The sequence below is a fragment of the Trichoplusia ni genome, chromosome 19 (genome assembly GCF_003590095.1).
Source record: "Trichoplusia ni isolate ovarian cell line Hi5 chromosome 19, tn1, whole genome shotgun sequence".
NCBI classification, from domain to species: Eukaryota; Metazoa; Arthropoda; class Insecta; order Lepidoptera; family Noctuidae; genus Trichoplusia; species Trichoplusia ni.
Window position 1 is genome coordinate 8,236,105 of NC_039496.1, and position 21,625 is coordinate 8,257,729.

Here is a 21,625-nt window from a genome sequence, read left to right on the forward strand (position 1 = left end):
GTTTTATTTGACAGGCGCGTGTAAACGTCTCCCTTAAAACAGGAATACGACCAAACTAGAGTTTGTATTTGATAATATACAAGCTGATGTCATTATGTTTGATGGTTGTATTTCATAAATACCTGAAATGGCAATTTTTTTTTTTTTGTTTTAGAATTAATTATTTATTTGTGATAATTATCCTTCCAGAGATTATTTTTTAACAGATTACATTTTACCATTTCATGACGTGGTGTGCTTATTTTCTGTAACAACTGCAGTAGAAGAAATAGGAGACTCTCCGAACAAAGCTCTTTATATCTTTTATAAATATCGCCGACGTTTGTTTCGACAGAATTATTTGATTATATCCTCTTTCTCGATCCGAGTATATTAACTGATGCGGAGGGGGGGGGGGGTAAAACAAAGAGCTTCAGCTACAGGTGCGGGCTCACAACATGTAGAAAACAACAGAAGGTTTATTTATAGAAACGATGATATTCATACTTAAGACGTGATTAGTAACTTATCTTTCTGTTTATGTTCTATATGTTGTAGTGTGACCGAAAATTTGTGTAGCATCAATCATATTATGGAAGATGTGTTCGCAATTTGTATAGAAACTGTAAAGTATCCGAAAGCATAAATAGGTTTGTCATAGAATATAATAAATTACCCTTCAACTCTAAACAAACTAAACATAAAAAAAACTCTAAAACTTAAGATTGTCGCCGCGTCAAAATATCCGTAATAAAAATGTTTTAATTCTCAGCAAGTTTTAGTGCTGTCCTCAAACAGATAGCAACAGTCATATACCGGAGTGTTGGGCCCGAGCCTCAGAACTGTGATTATTGTTGCGTGTACAATAAACAGATAAATAGAGCGAGGAGTGAGGAGAGCCTCGGCGTCGCTATTTACGATGGACTTGTATTTAATTTTGAGAACACTTAAGTGCTTTCAGGCTACGTTCCCTTTAATACAGATTTTGGAGACACTAATGGATTCCTTGATTTCGGACGTTCAAGTTATAAACTAAATGTGTATAATATCAATTAGTGTTTGATTTTATTTTTCATGTAGGAATTTTTGGGATAGAGAATAGAAGAAGAAACTGCAAAAAAAATCTCCTGCAATTACTTCATTTGGGTTGAGAATTCATCATTCGGTGGCGGTCGGTCTACTGACCTTGGTCTTAGTAACTAATCATTTAATTTGATAATGGCTTACATCGATTTGAAATATTTGTTTCTCTGGCACGGTATCTTTTAAGTTACAAAACATATTTGATAGTTATATAATATATTATTATCGATAGTAATTTGTAGTCCATATTGTAAACAGGAAGACAGCTGCTGAGGAGTTTTAGCGCCGTTTCTTCGCTAGCAGCACAAGCACTTAAGAAGCGATGAACGGTTGGTGAATCTGGGTGCTGGCCAATGTAATTTGACCTTCAAAATAGGCTATTTAAAAAACTAATTTTGATCAATTTATTTTCTCTAGAGCTCTTTGTACACACCTAAAAATGATAATAAAATAAGGTAAGATCGTTAAAATTAAATCATTATATTCCCCCTCCTTGTACATTTAAGGCATTTAGACCTTATCCACAGCTAGAAGATACTGAAGTTATTTTATCACTTTTATTTTTTTGTATCAGATTACAATTACAACATATTTCTTGTTTCATACATTTCAAAAAGCTCCATCAATTTTGGCAACTTTATTCAGTAGCCTGACTAATTTAACTGTTTTGTAAGCGTCGGTGTAAGGTTTAATCATGTTACATACTCGTACACGGACCTTTTGCGAGTACATATTTAGTGTATTAGGGCCGGGCGTGTGCCCCCCCCCTCCCCTACCCCTCCGGTTGTTATAAATGTGCGTATTTTGTGCGGGTCGGGCCGAATCAATCGCCGCGAGGTCGCCGCGCGGTCGCTACTCCGCACCAAATTCACTTTATGTCTGCAATTGTTCGTACTTTATGTTTTTTGAATTTTCTGCTATGTTTGCCGTTACTAGGACTACAGTGACAGATTGAAATACCAGGCCGTAAATATCCTGACCATGTTGATTTTGTCGAAAAAGATGATTTTAAGTTTCATTAAAATAACTGTGAAACTTTACTCTTCATAACAGTAAGTTCATCTTGGTCTTAAATAATTACAAATACGAATTCACAACAGAAAAAGCGCTTAAAGAATATTCTCCCAAAGTTGTCTCTTACAAACACGGCGCTACTTAGCGCTAGTGTTTAATCACCGAATAAGGATCTCGGCAACTAATACTGAAGTAAAACCTCTCGAAGTCGTGTTTTGCCATACCTAATTAGGTTTAAAGTATGAGAGCGAGTTGTCTCACGTACAGTACGCTTACTTAGCCGCAAGTACGCGCTAAGTAACGCGGCCGCCGGAAGCTCTTAGCTAAATTACTTGGAGATAAACTAACTTTATGATTATATAAAACTGTTATAGAGGCATCGCGTCTGGAAGCTGATGTGTAATGTCACACTCCTTTGTTTAATATCGTGCTAGATTCTATAGCCATGAACTTACCTGAAACAGCATTTTTTTTATAACCTCTCAAGTCGATACCTATTTATAAGTCCTCGCTCATTATGAACTACACATCTCTTTTTATCCAGTTCTCATCCGATTTCACATCCGACTAAACGAAAAACAAAAACGAAAGTATTTAAATAGCATCATATTCAGAAAATACAATGTACAAAACGCGGATTCAAAGAAAACAAAGACAACCCGTTGAAAAGTTGCGTTTAAGAAAATCCCTTATCTTTAGTGCGTAGATGTGTGTACAAAGTGAATAAATGACATCGGGCCGATCCCAGCACCATGCGCAACCCCCATAACCGATGACCCGCATTCTTGAACGAATTACTTTTGGATCCCACGCCTCACACGCAGTACACAGTACTTATATCTATATACTTATATAGGCACGAGGTAGGTAGCGCCGCGCCGGTTTGATTGCTCCATTAACTCCATCATCGGTGAATGTGAAACACAAGTGACGTCATTAATATCCTCGGATTAAGAGCGACACCACACCCGACCCCCGCTCTCCATTACAGAGACAAATTCAAAACTTGCTGGACATATTTTAGTTCACATTATATTCTGAAAATCGCTTGTGTAAAACCACACGTCCCAAAATTAATGTCAGAGATGTTCAGCCACTTCGTTGAAAAACAGCGTCCTAACAAAAGGATAACCGGATTAAATAGCAGCCAATTATGTTCCCAGGGAACCCTACTCGTTCGCCGTCTATTTACAAGTATTATAACAAAGAACGAACAATCATCTCCATGTCATAAGGATCCGACCGCTGACCGCACTTGACTCACTGCTACAGAACCGATTCCTAGCTACCTACGTTAACCACAACCAGGTTAGTTAGGCCCCTTCATACACATTGTCATCCCCGCCCCCATCTGTAGTTTGTTTACACGCGCGGGGGGTGGAGGTGCAGATCCACTGGCCAAGCTCACAGTACGCAAGGTTCTGCAGGATTTTCCCTTTTCGCTTTCTACTCAATAATTCCAACAAAAGGAATACTTGAAGGGTCCACCGAATGGGTTTTTGGTGGAAAATTTATACGCCATACAAATAATTGTAAATATTGGTACGGGATGAAATTTATTTTATTCTTTGCCTCTCTTTTTTATTTGGTAAACCCCAAGAAGGGTTTCCGTAATTCATGGATGGGTGGAAATATATAAAAGATACCTAGTTTAGCTAAATAACTATGAGATTTAAGACGAAATAAAAATAAAAATGTTATTTTCTCATCCTTTGTTCCCTGTAATATTTACGTTAGGTATTCAATGCTGAAATAAAATGAGTTTTATTTAATTATGTTGCTTTAAATTGCTTTTGATTTATTTTTCTATTTAAAGATACGCAAACCAGATTTTCTTTATCAAGATTTTGACCGTTTTCGGTAACTTAGCGTGATGGACCAGCTCAGTAAATCGCTCTTAGACAATTCCTTTGTGATTTAATGTGCGGAACCTTTTTTATTTATTTATCAACATTCTCTACTATCGTAGAAGATATTATGTACCAAATAAAAAGAGGCCGTAAAATTAAAAAAATACACTCCCGTATTACAGAATATAATTTTTGTGTCGCGGGGGGTTTCACAAACATTCAAGTCACGTGATAAAATACACCCTTAATAAAATTTACAAACAAATAGGTATGTATAGAATATACAAAAATGAAAAAAACTTACTCCTAATCTACACTAATATTATAAAGAGGAAAACTTTGTATGTTTGATTGTAATGAATAGGCTCATAAACTACTGAACCGATTTAAAAAAAAACACTTCTAAAAAACTATGCGATCATCACTACACAACTATGGGTGCCAACAAATTGTAAGTCAATTGTGAGCTTACAAGAACCTTATACAAAATGCACAGGATTTTCAGTTTTATCGTTAGAAAAATATTTACATTTCTAAGGAAATATACAAAATAAGATCCATTTTTTAAAGCCGCGTCATATTTCTTGAGTTCTTAAAATCTGTGAGAAATAAACTTGGCAACAACGTTTTCCTACAGTTTTGTTCCACTTTCCGCCTTCGTTTTGGATACGTCTTACTATTTTATAAAATTTCATCTCGAAAAGAATTGTTATGCTAGTAACGAATAGTTTTGCTATATTTTTTTCACTTAAAACATTTTAAAAACCCGCCGCACAAACTGCTAAACTTATCATCGTTTTTATCAATAAAATTATTATTTTTATTGGCTTTGTAGTATATAATAATAAAATACAAGAATTAAGACGAATTTTACCATGATGTTACCCGACGTTTCGAGCAGATTACAACGGCCTTGGTCACGAGTTTAATAAGCGTTAATACCCGTATTCTTTTATTAATAATAAATACTACAAAGACAGTTAAAATGTAATAATGTTTCAATAATCTAAGTAAATTGAACAGTATTCAGTTTGTGAAGCCCAAGTCCTATTATTATACATAATTATTTGTGTCTAATACCTCTATTTATAAACCTGGTGTCACCGCTATCATTTTAAAGTAGTTAATTTCCTTTATCCTTGAATAGGGAATACCGATTTAAATTCAAATTGTACATTTTATGCCTAATACAGTTTATCATGGCTCGTTAACACGAATACTATGGCATTGCGAAGGGAAATCCTTATCTACATCACGTGTATTTATAGAAAATATCATTAGCAAGCCAAATTGCTTTGTGATGTAACTGGCAATTTTCGTTCATCGGGCACCGTGATCATTTTCGTGACGAAAATGTTATAACTGATTTTATTGGCGGTATCATATAATGCATTTTCCGCACTGCACTTTAAGGTAACGTTGGCAATGATGTAATCAATATGCTGTGGTTACGTTGATGGTTTAATAATCATTTTCATCTATAGTGCATATCACAAGGAACAAAACCTTGACCAAACCGCGAATGATTTTTATTCATGATGATTTATTCAATTTTATAATGGTTTGACTCTCTTGCCCGCTCCTGCGTTGGCTCATGATCTTCAGTTTGGTTTAAAATTAGATGTTTTTTTTTCATATAGTATAATTATTTAATAATATCAGCTGTTCATATTGACATGACACATAATATTAGAACAGGCGTCCTCAGCCAGGTCGGTGCCGGCAGCAGGGTGGCTAATGCGGCGCGTAATAGGGGCCGCCGCGGTCCGCGCCGCGCTCCGCTGGGCAGCGCGCCGCCGGCACCGGCCTGGCACCTCCGCTCTATACAGCTCTACATTACGGTAAACACTCTAGGACATTAGTACCTACCTGTTTAGGTGCTAATGAGAATATTACATTATTCGATAGGTATTAAATTAGGACAAGCATTAGTGTGATCCACGAATGCTCTGAGTCTGGTTGTCTTTGTGCATGTGAATTGTATGTTTGTGAAACCCCCCGCGATACAAGGATTAAATTCTTAAGTGCGGCAGTCCTTTATTGATCGAAATAATTAAAATGAAATCAGTTCATAAACCCTTTATAAGTTTTTACAGAAATTTGAATTTAATTCGTTGTGAAGCTGAAATTTCTTTTCTAAATTGATGAATGGCACTCTAACTTATATGACACTAAAAGCCCCGCGAATTGTCTCATAGTACTAGTATTTAAAAGAGAATATCCTTGTAGGAGTTAACTAGGTGAACACTTAGCATAAATATCACATCGCTACCTTATTAAAATTGAATGGATGAAATGAATGAATGGCGTGTGGAACCCAGGTGGCGCTGTAAGTGTTCACGCACGGCCGCTTCCGACCGGCTAAAGTAATCCGCGATCATCCCACCTGCTATGGTTTAACGTGCTGCGATGTGGAACCCAACACCTAGGCGACAAGGCCACTGAATATTTGAATAAAGCGCTCGAGAAAATAAGTACCATTTTCTGGTTGTACTGGTAGGAAAATGAATTTATTTGACTAGTTCGAACCACGTACGAATTAAAGTGTGATAGAAAGCCGGTAATTATAAATTGGCTTTATCTATGGAACTTCTTGTTTAGCTAAATTATTGAAACACACTTTTCGCGTAACGTCAATACAGATTTTACAATGCAAGGCACCGTTGCTCATTGGTCTGTTATGTCGTATGACCCTGCAATTTAGTGGTCAAAGTCTTTATGAAATTTAATATACCTTGTAACGCTATAACAAATAAAACCAATTACAGTTGTATGTAGTACCTGTCTCGCGATAAAAATGTATGACTAAGAAAGTCGTCCGGAATAACAGCAACACACAGTATTCCACTATCATTCGTTTGAAGCGGGCTAGCACCAATCATTTCACGTTTGCGGTACTTACTATGTACAGAGGCAAGAATAACGTTTATGCTTTTTTTTCTTGAAAATATGACGTCAGTATTTGACAGAGATATTTTTTAATGGAACTGCTTTTAAAAATGGAATGTTTAAATATTGGTAGCAAAGGGTTTTGTCTTGATTCCGCAACATTTGCATTCGATCCACTTTTTATCAACATCCGTCGGGTAGCAATTCAACATATAAGCATAAAGACAGACAAAACATTTTACATTGTTATCTACGTTTTAGTATTACTGTAACAGTTTCTGAATGCCTGTGGCTATTGTATTATATTGTATTCAAATGACCATTAACGCCAATGTAATGTAATTAAACACAAAATAGTTGCCTTTGTGTTGTAGTCGCCGCTGCACTAATTAGACGAAGCTTTGTCACATATTGTATCGCTATGTCGGTTTACTAGTCGCTTGTTAGTTTGTAGAACTGATAGAATTTAAAATGCGAAACATAAAACACTGAAAAAACGTACTGTTTATTTTTTTTTTAATTTTAAATTTTGTCTATTGAATATTATTATGTATGGAAAATGCTGTGTTTCGGAGTTCTATTTTTAATTAACACATTTTGCAATCAGAATTTGCATTTCAAAAAGGTCAATTAAAAATTTTCAAGGTTGAAATAAAATTACTAAAATAAGTTTGTTATGCTTGGTTGAAAAAAATGTATCACGTTCAAACATTTAAATTAGGTGCATGTAACGTAAATCGTGGCGAGCAATTTATCCTGCACCAAGCAAACCGACGTTAAAACGAACACTCAGCAAAATTAAACATACGTTGCGAGCTCAAAAGTATACAATAAAAATAAACATGGAATATAAGAGGAAATGAAAAGCGTTCGCGGCGAAAGCGAGCGACGCTAATCGCTTAGCTTATTGCTCCACCGGCCTTAATGTTGCATTTGTTCTGAGTTCCGAACAACTCGCCTATTGTTACCATTACTCTCCGCCTGCCAAGTTTGAAGGATCTTGAAATATTAGATTTATGAGATTTTGAATCATCTTGTCTTGTTACGGTCAACGATTGTTGCCACGTATATTTTTGTCTCAAATTTTCTTTGTTGAAGCGAAAAAATCTGCAACTAATGCGACCTTTTAAAGGGGTCATTTTTATTTAATTCAAAGATTTGCAATAAAATTTATCGCAGAATAAACAGTTTTACCACCCTGCTTGTCTGCCAGCCGACTATGAAACATTTATCACCACAACATATCTGCAAATGGGAAACCAATGACTGTTTTCTTCCTAATATAGTAAACAGTATCTATATTTTACGAGACCGAAGCTCAACAGGTCAATTCTTCATACCTGTAACGTCGATCGACCTATAATAAGATTCTGAGGAAAAATCAAGTAAATAACAAAAAAATCTCGCTAAGAAAGTAACCATATTGGCTCCATCAGATAGTAAGATCCAGCCAGGATCTTAAAATTAAATGTGTCACTTATGAAAATTACCTTATTATTATTTATGCAGTTTAGGCAGTATTAACTGTTAGGTGATAAACTCCGTTGTGTCGTCTAAAACATAAGAAGTATTTATTTTCAATGTTTTTAACTTCATTGAATTGCATGTAAAACAATCTAAAATATTCAGTAGGAGCGATCATAGTTCCGATATTTCATAATGCGGGTCATGTACTTGTCCCATTTATGATTTGAATCCAATGCAATGCGTGTTAATCTTTTGTTAGTCATCGCATTGTGACTCGCTGATGTTTTTCAAACTCTATTAATATTCAAACGGTACATCAATATGGAAATATTTTTCTATTATTTGTTTGAGTACACCAACAGCCCCGTGGCAAATGAGAGTTGCAAACAAATCGCGTATTGCTAAGCAAACATTTTCATAATATTGTTTTTATTTCTTTGTTATTGAAGCCGGATTTAGGCATGTTATTACGAAGTTGTGAAGTACGCCCGCAGTTTGAATTGAAAAAGTCAAAAGTTTTTATCTATTTATGGACCTTATTACATGGTAATGGAGTGGATCGCTCTTTGACAAAAGTTTTTCAAGTTATATTTCTTACGATTGTTGGTAAAGAAACGTTGACAATCGATATTGGAACAGACATTGGAAAACGTTGTGGTGACAAACTTCGGCCACTATTCTGAGGCCTTCGGGTACATGTCAAGGCGAGACTTGGTTAGAAGTGTAAAATATTCGCTTCTGTTGCAACGAACTCAGCGTAAGAGACAATCCCCAAGCGCTAAAGCTTTAACAGCAGTGACTGCGGAACGCACCGCCAGTCTAAAGAAGACTCGTGTCGCGTTTGCCTTCAAATGATTGTGTACTTGATCCGAATTGACCTAAAGTACCTCGCACGGCTCCGATCACGTCGTGACGAACGCGACTCACGATATTAATAAAACAAATCCCATTACAAACGTGAACCAAATAAATATAAACACCGGATTGATAACGGAGATGTTATCACACTGGAAGGACCTTCGTAAAGTCGAAAATTAAGGGTATTTAATTTGTTTAGTATCTATTTTATTCAGTGTGGGAAACTTTTAATGGCTCACAAGTTTAGTGGGCACATCATATAGCTACTAATAGTTACGTGTAATTAGCCTTTCAAGCTTAACATTTCAATTATTTATGGAGATAACTTAAACAGTCGTATTGTTTCTACAGATATTCACGACGAGTACAAAGGATCAGCTTCAGACAAAGTTGAGAACAAGTTATTGTGTAGGATGCATCTCGAGTCACGATGCGAGTCCTTGTGATTGCTCGACGATGGAATATTTCAACGAATCTCGAAATATTTTAGTATTTTGGGTAAGGGTTTCTCAAAACTACTAAGGATTAGCTAAATCGAATTTTTTCATTATTTATTTACAGGTGGTATTAGTAGGAGCTATTTCAGTACTCTCCATGACTGTTAAAAACTTAGAAATCGTAAATTATGAAATCTGTATGTTCGCCCAAACTCTGGTACGAAATGATCTGAAATTATTTCGAGTAAACATTAAACTCCCTACGTACATAGGTTCCATAATTTACTCTTACACGCGTACACTGTTATATCCGCGCAAATGGGGAGTGCACACCTCTCTATCAACGTAATGAGGGCAGTACCTACAGTATGTAGAACACACGCACATCACCGGCGAGGTAGCAGCGAGGTCGCAGGTGCTGGCCGCGTCCGCCGGGACCCGCGTCCAGGGAGCAGCCGCTACATGTAAACACACAACTTTCAACACGCCTGCGTAATGCGGATGATGGAGGCTGACATACATGCCTGCTCTGCATACTAATACTATGAACACTGTGGTAAAGAGCGAATTGACTAATTTAAGAAAATAAGGTTTTATATAGGTATGTACCTTTTTAATTACTAATAGACACCATAGTCCAAAACACGACATTTTATGAAGTGGTAACCCCATAGAGTTTAGCGGCGAGGTAAGGCCCGCATAACCTAATGTAACAAGTATTATTTTCCAGAAATCACTCCTTTTTATTGATAATTATCCCAAATGTTCTTACTACATAGTTCTGTGTGAATGTAGAATGAAAACTACTGTTTCTGAAGAGAGACTTGAAACTATAATTTTAAAGTACATGAAAGCTAGAATCTATATAAATTTAGATGTTTACCCATTAAAAGCAGTATTATGCAATATTCTACGATAAGTATGAGCGCACAGGAATATAATCTGCGGACTAACATTCTTATTTCATGAATATTTTATAGGAGCTATAGTCTGATAGTCCAGATACAATATTATCATAATACTGGAACGCTACTTGCTCACAATAACCTATTTTTGCAGAAAATCGAACAAAAAGATCGTGATGTTGTGCCCCGGGCCTGGAATAACTGGCCTTCTATAATTCCGGAGTCTTATATAACAAGAAGGAGGTTACGATCCGTATTTCTTACATCTTGTGTCTTGTTTACGTATATTTTATAATCTTACAGTCTTTGTTAAACAAGGCACGAATGAAATTATTGTATTTTAGGAAAAGTGGGTGTAGTAAATGTCACTCACCACTGCTGTGATTTTTCAAAAGTATTTTAATACACTCGGCTCACCCTGCAAGAGAAAGAAATTTTAAAATTAGTATCTTTTAAATCAAAACACGAAATTCACAAAATTGAATAAATAATTTTTAGATCCAGCACAATATAAATGTAGGTAAAGTAAATATAAAAATTGTGCCTCCAATATATTCAACAAAGGCAAGCTAGCTAAATGTTGTATCTATATTTGAAAGCTATTAATAACAGAAGGTGACAATTGGAACGCGTTTAAACACAAACCCTCATTACTTAACCAAACGGCTTAATACTTATCGCTGTGGCAAAGTTTATCCGATAGGCACCGCCGTACATTACGAAATAAGTCGAGATACCAACTAAATAACAGTAGTTAACAAGTATATAAAGTAGGTGGTTATCGCACAACACCAACACTCGTTAGTATAGGTGCGCCCCCCGGCGCCGCTCGGGAACACAACTTTTGAACCCCTGATGAAAAAACAAATGATAGAGCTGAATGCTACGTGAAATATCGCCGGAGTTTCGTGTAGTTTTTAGTTCGTGGGGCCGCATTATACTGGGGCCGGAATGCTGATAGCTTTCCAATTTATTTCAATAAACAGAGGTAGGTTTGTATTTATCGGCGTAAGTAGAGTTGTCAATGATACTTAGGGAAGAAAAAGGATTGTTTTAAAATGTTGATTGTGTTCTTGCTGCAATGTATCATTGAATTTTTGAGGAAGACTCGAATGTGGGAAACTTTTAAAATAGCTGGTAGCATTTCTTAGCGTTAGTCTTTACTCACTTAGTTCCTTAAAGTCACACCGCCACTTTAGTTTTGGATATTTTTAACAAAAATCATGGCTTCGGCAAATATTCGAGACTTGTTAAATAATTACATGGATACGGCTGTTTGTAGTTATTAAATAAAAATATCAATTGTACATTTCTCAACGTGGAAAGCTTACTTCACAGTATCCTGCCATTATAGAACTGGGTTTACCTATAAATTCATATTAATATTCTATTCCAGAATGATGTAGCGCCCATTGATTGCGCCGGTATCCACTGCTGCCCGCGTCGCGGCGTATTTCAGAGCGATATCTAAAACCGCCTGCAATTAGGATAGTTTGCGACCGAACCAAATGATCTGTGAGTTTTAACTATCCCGATACCGGTGGGAGTTTGATACCGATATAAACTTCGTGAACATATTTACATACCTTAATACATTTGCGACTTCGAAACAGATTCCAACGGATTTCGTGTTTACGCAACTCTGATTCTTGACTTCGTCTTTGATTAAACTTATATTATTTTACGTATTTGGAACCCTTCAGACCTGTTTAATTCGCGAGTCTTTAGACAAAATTATACATATTTACAGACAAAGCAACCTTGATATAAATTGACGTTATATACATACCTTCTGGTCTATATAATTTACTTTTTTTGGTAGGAATTCGACTATACTCGTATGTTGATGTAACCGACATTTGATATGCCTTTTTCATTAAGTTTCTGTGACTATTTTAAAATTGTCTCATATTTTTGAGTAACCTGTGTTGTGTGGTCTTAACGACAATCGCTTCACAAATGCTAATGAGGAAAAAACGAGAAATTGTCAGCGGTCTGTGCCCGGCATAAGTTATGAGGGGATTCTATAGCAAAGGTATGCTCTACAATTTATTTAATGAAAATTGTTCGTTTACAAAACATTGTCAAAATTAGTTGGATTTACGATGACCCAGCAGTACAGAGGTTTTATCAGGGGCGAATATCGGATACACGATTTCTGGTATAGCAGTCAGATTCCTAACAACTAGGATATTCAGTATAGACGGAGAAGATTCATTGTTAGCAATGTATGTATGTGAGATATAACTAACACAGTGACGTCTTGCAAACATCCAACGATAAAACTACCTTGAGGTCGATTATCAGTCTTACAACGTTCAGTTGAACCACGTGTTCAGCATGAAGCAGCTGTGTGGTTCACAACCAAACTCCATGGTAAGACTCACTGCCATAACTGTAATGGCCTGATAAATAAGACGAGAGGCTTCAATCCGATGTGTTCAAATATAATTACTATTCAAACATTATAGTAGCTAGAAACTGATATCGTACATATAGGATACAGACACTTTTCAGGTTTCCTGATATTCTATCGTTTGCGAAAATATTCAAATTCGATATAAGTTTTCGGCAAACATCGGTGGAAAATTCCCAAAGTAAATACATCTATTAGTGTCGTAATTATACAAGTTCAGATTATTATGACTACGGTTTGATTGGAAGTAATGATTTCGTATAATTATGCTAACGAATGTTGGAAATTCTACCTTTTAAGTTCCCAGTTCGGAGCTAATTGTCATGATTAGTCCGTGAGTCTCCGTCATGCGGAGCGGAGCGGAGGTCTCTCTAATTACCTCATTACTTCAGTTCGAAGTCCCTCCCTGTAAGGGTCCGTTAAAAAGTACATTGTACGTCACAGAGCCAAGGGTCGGAAAATTGAGGTCATACGCAACTCGTCTTCAGGTCAATTAAACCTCAGCGGATGTGGTGGACCCCACGGGGATGAAGGATGCCGGGTGGAGCCGGGTGAATAGTTTATATCATAATGACTGGATACTTAGTGATAACTAAATAAGAGACTGGTTTATTCAATATTTACAATGCTTTAGGTATCTTTTTAGACTCATATTTTAATGTGATTGTGGTAATGTTGGAAAATTATTTTAAAGATGATTCATTAAAATTGAAGCTATACATTTATTATAATGACCATTATTGCTAATAGAAGTAAATAGGTCGATCATTTCAGTTACCATGTCGCTAGTTATTCAACTATGTTTGTGTTTTGGTATTGTCATGTAACTAAAATACTAAAATGTTCTCAACACTTAGTAAAACGTTTCTCATATAAAAATGTCTGTACCTCAAGCTCTAATATTTTCTCTAGTCTGGTACACAGCAGGAGTAATTAAAACATGTGTATGTGACATAGAGCGGCAGATCTCCCGCCGTGGCCGCGCGCCCCGGTACGCTCACCGCCACGAGTGTGTACACGTACACTCACGTACAGCGCACAGTCGACGAGTAATGCGCGCGTCGAGACCCGCTTTGTTAATTTTTGATGAACCGGATAGGTTAGAGTAGTTTGTTGCCTTTAATAATAGACCGCTTTACGCGCTGACATCGCAATTTACGTCACAACTGTACCAGAACACCTGGTTTCCGTCTAAATTTTTAAACTATTGCACACTAAACGTGCTACGGAATAAAGACGTGTACTAAAACTGAGGATTACGAAGGATTAACCTAGTTTCTTGGGCGTACTTTAAGTCAAAGAGTGGATCGTAACTTCGGCAACATCAAAAGAGGACTTAAAATTTTCTTGACCGAGATTCTTTATTATGGAAGGTAGGAGAGCTGAATACCGGGAATTCCCAATAGATCCTTTTTGTTGAGGAGTCGTGTAAAACAAGTGAGCACCACGGCGGCGTGGTCGGTGCGTCTTCAATGATTAATGGAGTTCTTGCTGAGTTATCTGTGCTGACCGAGCCGCTCCGACTAAATATCATTAGTCTTGGACTCGTCCCTCAAAATCATTACGTAGGGACAAAAAATCATTAACCCTGAAGCGCCGGCAAAAACTAATGTTTCATTATGGCATGCTCTCGAGCTCGCGACGAGGTTCCCTATTGATTGACTAACCTATTTATATCCGGACCTCGTTACACGGTTTTTTTTAGAACACTCAAAGTACTTTCGATAGCTTAGTTAATTGGTTTAGTTCGCAACCTTATAATAAAAGTGTGTCCCTTATTATCGTGAGCTTGATTTTGTAGATATCTAACAGCAACCTAGTGTTATATCTGTCTCCTTTTTATTAATTTGTCCAGTCGCTTTTGTGTACCGAAATATTAATGTGCAAAACTAACACTCTCAAAAGATACTCTTTTACATTTATTTGCTTGGTGTGAATTATTACAAAATACTATTGGTCATTGCTTTACACTTTCACCTGATGGTTTGAAACAAGGATAGAGAGGCAATCAAACAATTGACAAGATACGTACGTGACGTAATTTATAAAAATACCTTCAAAAAGCTCTGCAATGTAAACAAATATTGATGATCCAAACGTATCGGCGCGTACCAATTTCATGAAATAATTTAAAATGTCAGTCGTAGTGCCAATAGGCTGAATGCTCAATGTTCCGTGCCGGCGAGCGTGTAATGTGACACAAACACGCGGCCCGGCGCCGCCCGCCGCCGCGCGCTGTCCGACACATTCAAATAATTACGTGATATGGTGCTGGCATTTGTTACTCTAGCCACTCCTTTAGTGGCACATCAATGATTTTGTATTGGACTATAGTTTGCATGATTTTGACTAGCTTTAGAAGGATAATTTATGATTTAGGAAAGCATGCTTTAGTTAGAGAGATATAAAGCTATGATTTTTTTTTTACTTGTAGCGATAAGATCTATCTTCAAAGGTTTCAGTTTGTATGAAAAAATTGTTCTTCAATATATGTTTAGTCAAAACCTAATCACGCCTATTCAATCACAAAAGTTAATAATAAAGCCACGTGACTATCTAAAAGCTCAATTAATACAAAACAAATTCGATACTCCACAACCTCAATCTAAAATGAAAAATTCATCAATCAAAATGAACACCCTGAACAGGAATTTGATTAGTGTGTACTCGGTGGGAGTTTATAGCGAGTCTATTTTAGTACCGTTATAACTCTGTAGTCATATCACCCTATAAATGTGCTCCTTAATTCGACCTCCTTGCGGAGCGTACGGTCGGCGGTTAATATGGCCCTCCTTACACACGACCAGCAGTTACACCGAGTTAATATCGCTATAACAACGCATCGTAAACGGATTAGTGATTACGGTGCTCTCACTAAAATGGAGACAACTGATATAATATGCTGTTCCTACACTTATCTAAATTGCCCTTAACTTGCCGGAGTTAGACGGGCTAGACAAGAATAAGATAATGTAGGATTGAAGGATTTACATCATTAACTAAGTGCCTACAATTGTCATGCGGTAAAAAATGTTGAGTAAATGAGTCTCATTCCTCACTCATTCACTTAGAAAAGTAGAGGGGAGTGCCAGTAGTCTACTGTAATACTGGAACAAATACCACCGACATTATTTAAAACAAAAAAAGATATGTCTTTAATATTGTTCTTGGCCGTTGGTTATAACAAACAATACCAGACTGATTCTCTCTGAATCTGAACAATGACAGACTGATTTTAAAATCTGATGTTATAATAACACTCAGTCAGTGCCACTTCCCTCTACTGTCCTACGCGCTATGTACTCTTAGCAGGTGCTACGCCTGCACTGATACATCACTTGATATTCCCGGCGACGACGACCCGGCTCCGGGGAGCTCGCTTGATTTATACCCGTGACGTCACACTTGCTCTTGACACCGCCCCTCAATGTCGTCCAGCTATTAGTAGTACGTGTTTTACTAGGCATCGATAAAACAGAACGAAGGAACGACAGAAAGGAATAAAGATGACGTGTTCTAGAACAACAAGAGAACTCAAATTTGCCAGTTCCCAAAACTTCGATTGTAACTGGAAAGCTATTTTGACCGCGAAATATTCCAGAAACAGTGCTGGGAGGTCCCACCTAAGCAGCTTTTTATACATGATTTGCATTTGAATTATTAGTGTCTTATCACACGCCAAGCATTTTTTGTTGAATATTTTTAGTATTTCTACAGCGCTTGCTAATTCGGCTAGTGTAGGCTGTCCACGTGGGGTCCATACATCAGCTCCGGGTGGCGAGGGGCAGGGAGTGTACGGAGGGGGGGCGTCGTAGGTTTGGCTCCGGGTTAAGCCTGCTTGCAACACGTGCCCGACACAAATTAATCATTCCTATGTCGTATTAGCTACCTGGCCCGCGCGATACCTCCCACATTTTAAATATATAAAGCTTTAAAAAAATAAGTGTAATAAAGGAAATGTTAAAACGTGGAATACTTAATTGCGATAAAATTACATTCATTAGGTCTAATGAGAATGGGATTAACTTCAAGTAACAAAGGAGTAAAAGCATTAGCGTAATATTATCATGGTATTCCCAATACGAACAGCACCGCATGAGGAAAGTAAAAGAAAAACTTGAAGGAAAATGTATGTGAAAATGTGTGTTATGTCGGTATCCCTAATTCCTTTGAGGATAGACAGAGAAGTACTCTCGCAACCACTTTTGTACAAAGACGTTGTTGGACACATTTAGGCACATAACTAAACATGACTGTTTATATTTCAAGCAATACTTTTTAAGCGCAAAGTACTTGGTTTCTAAGCAATCTGTAAAACACAGTAGTTGTACTTCTTTAGTGGGGGCTTGCATATATTTAACTAAGGAAAAGTTTAAGAAGTAATATTTTGGAATAGTAATTTTTCAGACGTAGTTACTAGAATAGCTTGGTAAAAACTCTAAGACAACGATAAAATCGTAATCGTGTAATCTGAAATTGTCAATAGCCAGCCTTAATAGCAATTATGAGAAGACGTAAAGATAATAGTTGACAAAACGAGACACGCAGCCATACAGCATCGGCGGGCGGAGAGCGAGCAGTGCGCGGCGCGGTGCCGTGCCAACTTACGAATAACTAAGCCATTTTCTCTGGAGCCTTCCATCTTAACTCTAGATAAGCTGATAGTCTATTACACTTGTGTCCTACTTCGCGGTAAAATAACTTTAAACTTTTTAAGGTCTGAGTAACTGCGAAGCGTCTGTTGTAATATAACGGTGTTAGTTTAAATCGTCAGTGTTTGGAGGGCGTGGCAGGGCGGCTCCGGAGCTCGCAATTCGGTGGATTTATATCTGTAGCCGGTTACAAATCTTCGGTGAGCCGCAGTCGAAATACAGTTCACTTTGTACTGGATTTACGTTTATTAAGAGAGTTTAAGATGCGATACGTAGCGCGCAATCTGGGGAACAAAGCGCCGCATATAGTGCGGACGGGGTGAGGGGGTGGTGTACGAGTGATTAGATCACTGGCTGCGGGACACTGTTTACTGGTAAACGTAATGAAGGGCACGTGGTATGAGGTGTCACCGATACTGTCTGTAACACAGGTGCAATGCTTTCTGTGAAACTTAATTATTAAATATACTAGGTATGTTCTAAGTGAAAACCAGTTTATTTTCATAGTTTGGTTTGATCATTTTAGTTTGAGTTCTTCAATAACACATAAAAGTTCTTTCAATTTCGCGATGAGTTTTCTGTCGCCGGCGAGCTACTAGTCGACCACTTCACTAAATAAAACACGAAAACTTGAAGAGACAAACAACAAACCAAACCTAATTCAAACTCCAAGGACTGGCAGTCCATGTCGCAGTATAAACTCAACGGTAACGCGAACACAAATCACATTGAAATAAGGAAGAGGAACGAATTGATGTGGCGGCAGTAATTGACGTCACTTGAACTTCAGCGGTGACTCTTGCCAACTTTTGACTTATCGAGCAAGTTGCCAATATTAGTGCTTTCGCTGTACACAAGAACGTAACCACAGAAAATTCTGTACGTCCCACAATAATAAATAGAAACGAAGAAACTTACCTCAGCTAAACTATTTTCTTTTGTACTAATAAAAAACTGTTGTTTGAAAATAATAATTTAGACATATTATATTTTTCATTTCACTTAGATAGGTATCCTACACCTATATGAAATAAATACTCTGTAATTTGAAACTATTTAACTCTATCGAAGTGAATGGATATTTTTGTGATAAATACCATATCAGTGTGAGAATTTCGATACTAATTCAAATTTAAATGTGGAGGTGACATTATTTGCGTTTGTCTCGGCGGTGGTGCGGGCGGACGGCTGTAGCCGAGCACGCGCCTCCCGAGCTCGGCGCACATCCGAGACGCCGCCGCTCACCACATTAACAAACTGCTTAAATTGTCCCACTCGTGTTTGTCAGCTAAGAGCTCTCGGCTTTATTGTTATTTAAATTCGATTATAAAAGTTTCCCCTCTGCCACCAGCCTCAGCGGACTGTCAGTGGGCAAAACATTCAATTTCTATCATCTCATCGATTAGAAGCCGCACAAATTCAAAGTTAAACGAAAAATTAACAAGTACAGGGTTCATTAACGTCTGTCTTTTGTAAAGTTTATTGGAGTTTAGTAAGAAGTGGAAAATTTTGTGAAACTCTCGCCGAAGCCGGGCCCCGCTGCGTAGGCAACTGCTTTGATTGTTTAGCAATAAATCGGAAGGAATTTCGGGGCATAACTCAGCTAATTTTCCTTCCGAAGTTATTACGTAAATTGTAATGAAGAAAATGACGCCCGGTGTTTCATACGTCTTTACTTGACTCTACAAATTTTCCAAGTGATCGTTCTGATTGCGGAAGTACATTTTGTTGCTCTTCATGTCTTACTGATTATTTTTTGTTGAATATAAGAATATAATTTTACGTATACCTCGCATACGAAAGCAATGATTTAAGCGTATTTATTGACGAATGAACAATACATTTTCAAATAAAATATAAGAAACAAGAAGAAAATAAGATTAAATGGAATAAACCGGCGATGGGAACAAACGACTAGAGATTGCATGTAGTCCGGACAAGGACTACGAATGCGCCGTAAAATATGGCGGAGGGTCGAAGTGGAAGTTGTCAAATCTGGGAATACAAAAGCGCGGGTTATAAAAAGTTAACTCGACTACACTCGAGTTCATATGGAGAAAGTTAGTGGAACACTTTAGCAAATGTGCCGATTTCGACACCCCGGGCCCGCGCCACCGACATAACAAAAAAGTTTTTGACTTATTGCCGCATGAGGGGCGGCTTCCACGTAAACATGTTCGATGTTTTTTAGGCGGCATTTAGGCCAACTAGTTTATAAGTTACAGACGTTTACGGAATGAAATCAAGCCATGCGTGAACAAGTTGTTTGTGTACACGAGCATACACTAACGTACTCATAACTTTGACGAGAGTTATTGAAAATTACCAATTGTTCCACATCACAGGATTTACGGTCATCTGCGCAAACTTCAGGGACACATTGAGTTAACTCTTGGTGAGGCATGGGCAGGAAAACAAGATGATTGAATATGTAAAGCAGACACCAAGACAATAAATATTATACATTTGTTTTATTGAATAAGGCAACAACGATGCCAAGACATCAATTTTATTAGTGTTAATAATGTATCACTCCAAAAATCAATTTTATGTTAGACTCAAACATATGTTTCGAACCAATCATGATCAAACAAACCGCAGCTACTAATTTGAATGGCAACACCAGAGAGAAGTTATTAAAATAATGTAGTGTGAGCATACACCAGCACACATCGTTCCGGTTCGGTTAACGCAAACGATCCATTCAACTAAACATTAGAACACGCAGCCAATCACATACTGTTTACCGAGGAGGTTCACTATCCATCGCATCGCCTTCGACTCGGCTGAACTCGCCGGGCCCATCTGACCTGCTTTGTAGTCGTCCTCATCGTAACTTGGACTTCAAACAACGTCTCAGTTTTCGCATACTTACTTGTTAATTAATGGCCTAATTGAAACATTTTTAACAACGGCCGGTTTAACTTGATTAAGCTTTGAAAATTCCTCTTCGGCGGAACTTTGGAATCTATTGTTCTATCTGGAAAGTTTCACTCTGTATGGAAGAATCGAGTGGCCGCCGCCTGCCGCCCGCGCGCCGCCCGCGCGCCGTCGACTCCCGCCGCTCGTATACAACCAACTGTCTGATATTATACAAGTTCCTAACTTCTTAATCGGTATAACTTAGTTATTTTATAGAGGATTTCAAAGAAACCGTTTCTGTTCCTGATTGTGGCAGTTGGAATCGTTTGGTTGTGACTTAGGACTGAATATTGTTACAGAAATGTTCCAGATTGTTGCCAAAACGTGTAAATATAGCATGGTAATGCTCGGCTCAAGTTATAGCCGTTCTAATTGTGAGCCAGTAGTCTGTTCGAAGCAGTTTCACCCGCATACAATCACTCGTATCGGGCAGTAACAGTTCGCTGGACGAGTAGCTCTGTTTATTGCACCATTAAATAACTTTGTTCCAAACGCTGCTAATGAAACCAGCAACAAGATTATCTCGTAAAACGTCTATTAAAAGAGTTATATTTAAGAACACTGCGCGAGCAACAGATTTGCAAATCCGTTTTGAATTACCACATAAAATATTTATATTTTGAATAATTTTGTAAATAAATACATTTTCTCTACAATCGATGTTACCTTCAAATTTATTAAATAAGGTATCGATCTGTTGAGTAAGAACGATCTCTTAATTTGAATCTGTTTCGTGATTTTACTTTCAATTGAGTGTATTCGCTACGAAATATCTATTTTTCTATAATGTTCATATTAAATATTGCCACATCAAATCACGTTTTACTTTCTCATCCATAACCTGATTGCCTAGTAGCTGATATTCTAATAGTTTAATATCAAGTCATCAAATTCAACTTAGCAAAAGATGATCAGGATTCCGTACTGAGCAATGACACAGTCGTATCTAATTGAAATCGCCAGCCGGTCCGCCATCTTCCCGTATTTAGCTAAAATGGCTATTTAACAATTCTGGGGCGCCGGGATCATCAATCATGCGAGCGATTAACGGGAGTGGAGCGATAACTCACGAGGAAAGCCAATCGTTTAGCCGTGGTAGGGGCGCGAGCTATGATACATGCCGACCTCAACATTATTTACTGTTACAAATATG

General features: G+C 37.5%; 1 protein-coding gene across 3 annotated transcripts in view; it reads right to left on the bottom strand.

Moving 5' to 3' along the window:
- LOC113503286 (protein sidekick-1-like) overlaps positions 1–20,639 on the bottom strand; it is a 108,116-nt gene extending 87,477 nt beyond the window's left edge. For 2 of the 3 annotated variants that reach the window (XM_026885136.1, XM_026885134.1), the window contains exon 1: positions 9,939–20,639. The gene's annotated coding sequence lies outside the window, so the exon portion shown is untranslated. The remainder of the gene's footprint in view (positions 1–9,938) is intronic. The other variant, XM_026885135.1, reaches the window with a different exon arrangement.
- Positions 20,640–21,625: the final 986 nt, after the last annotated feature.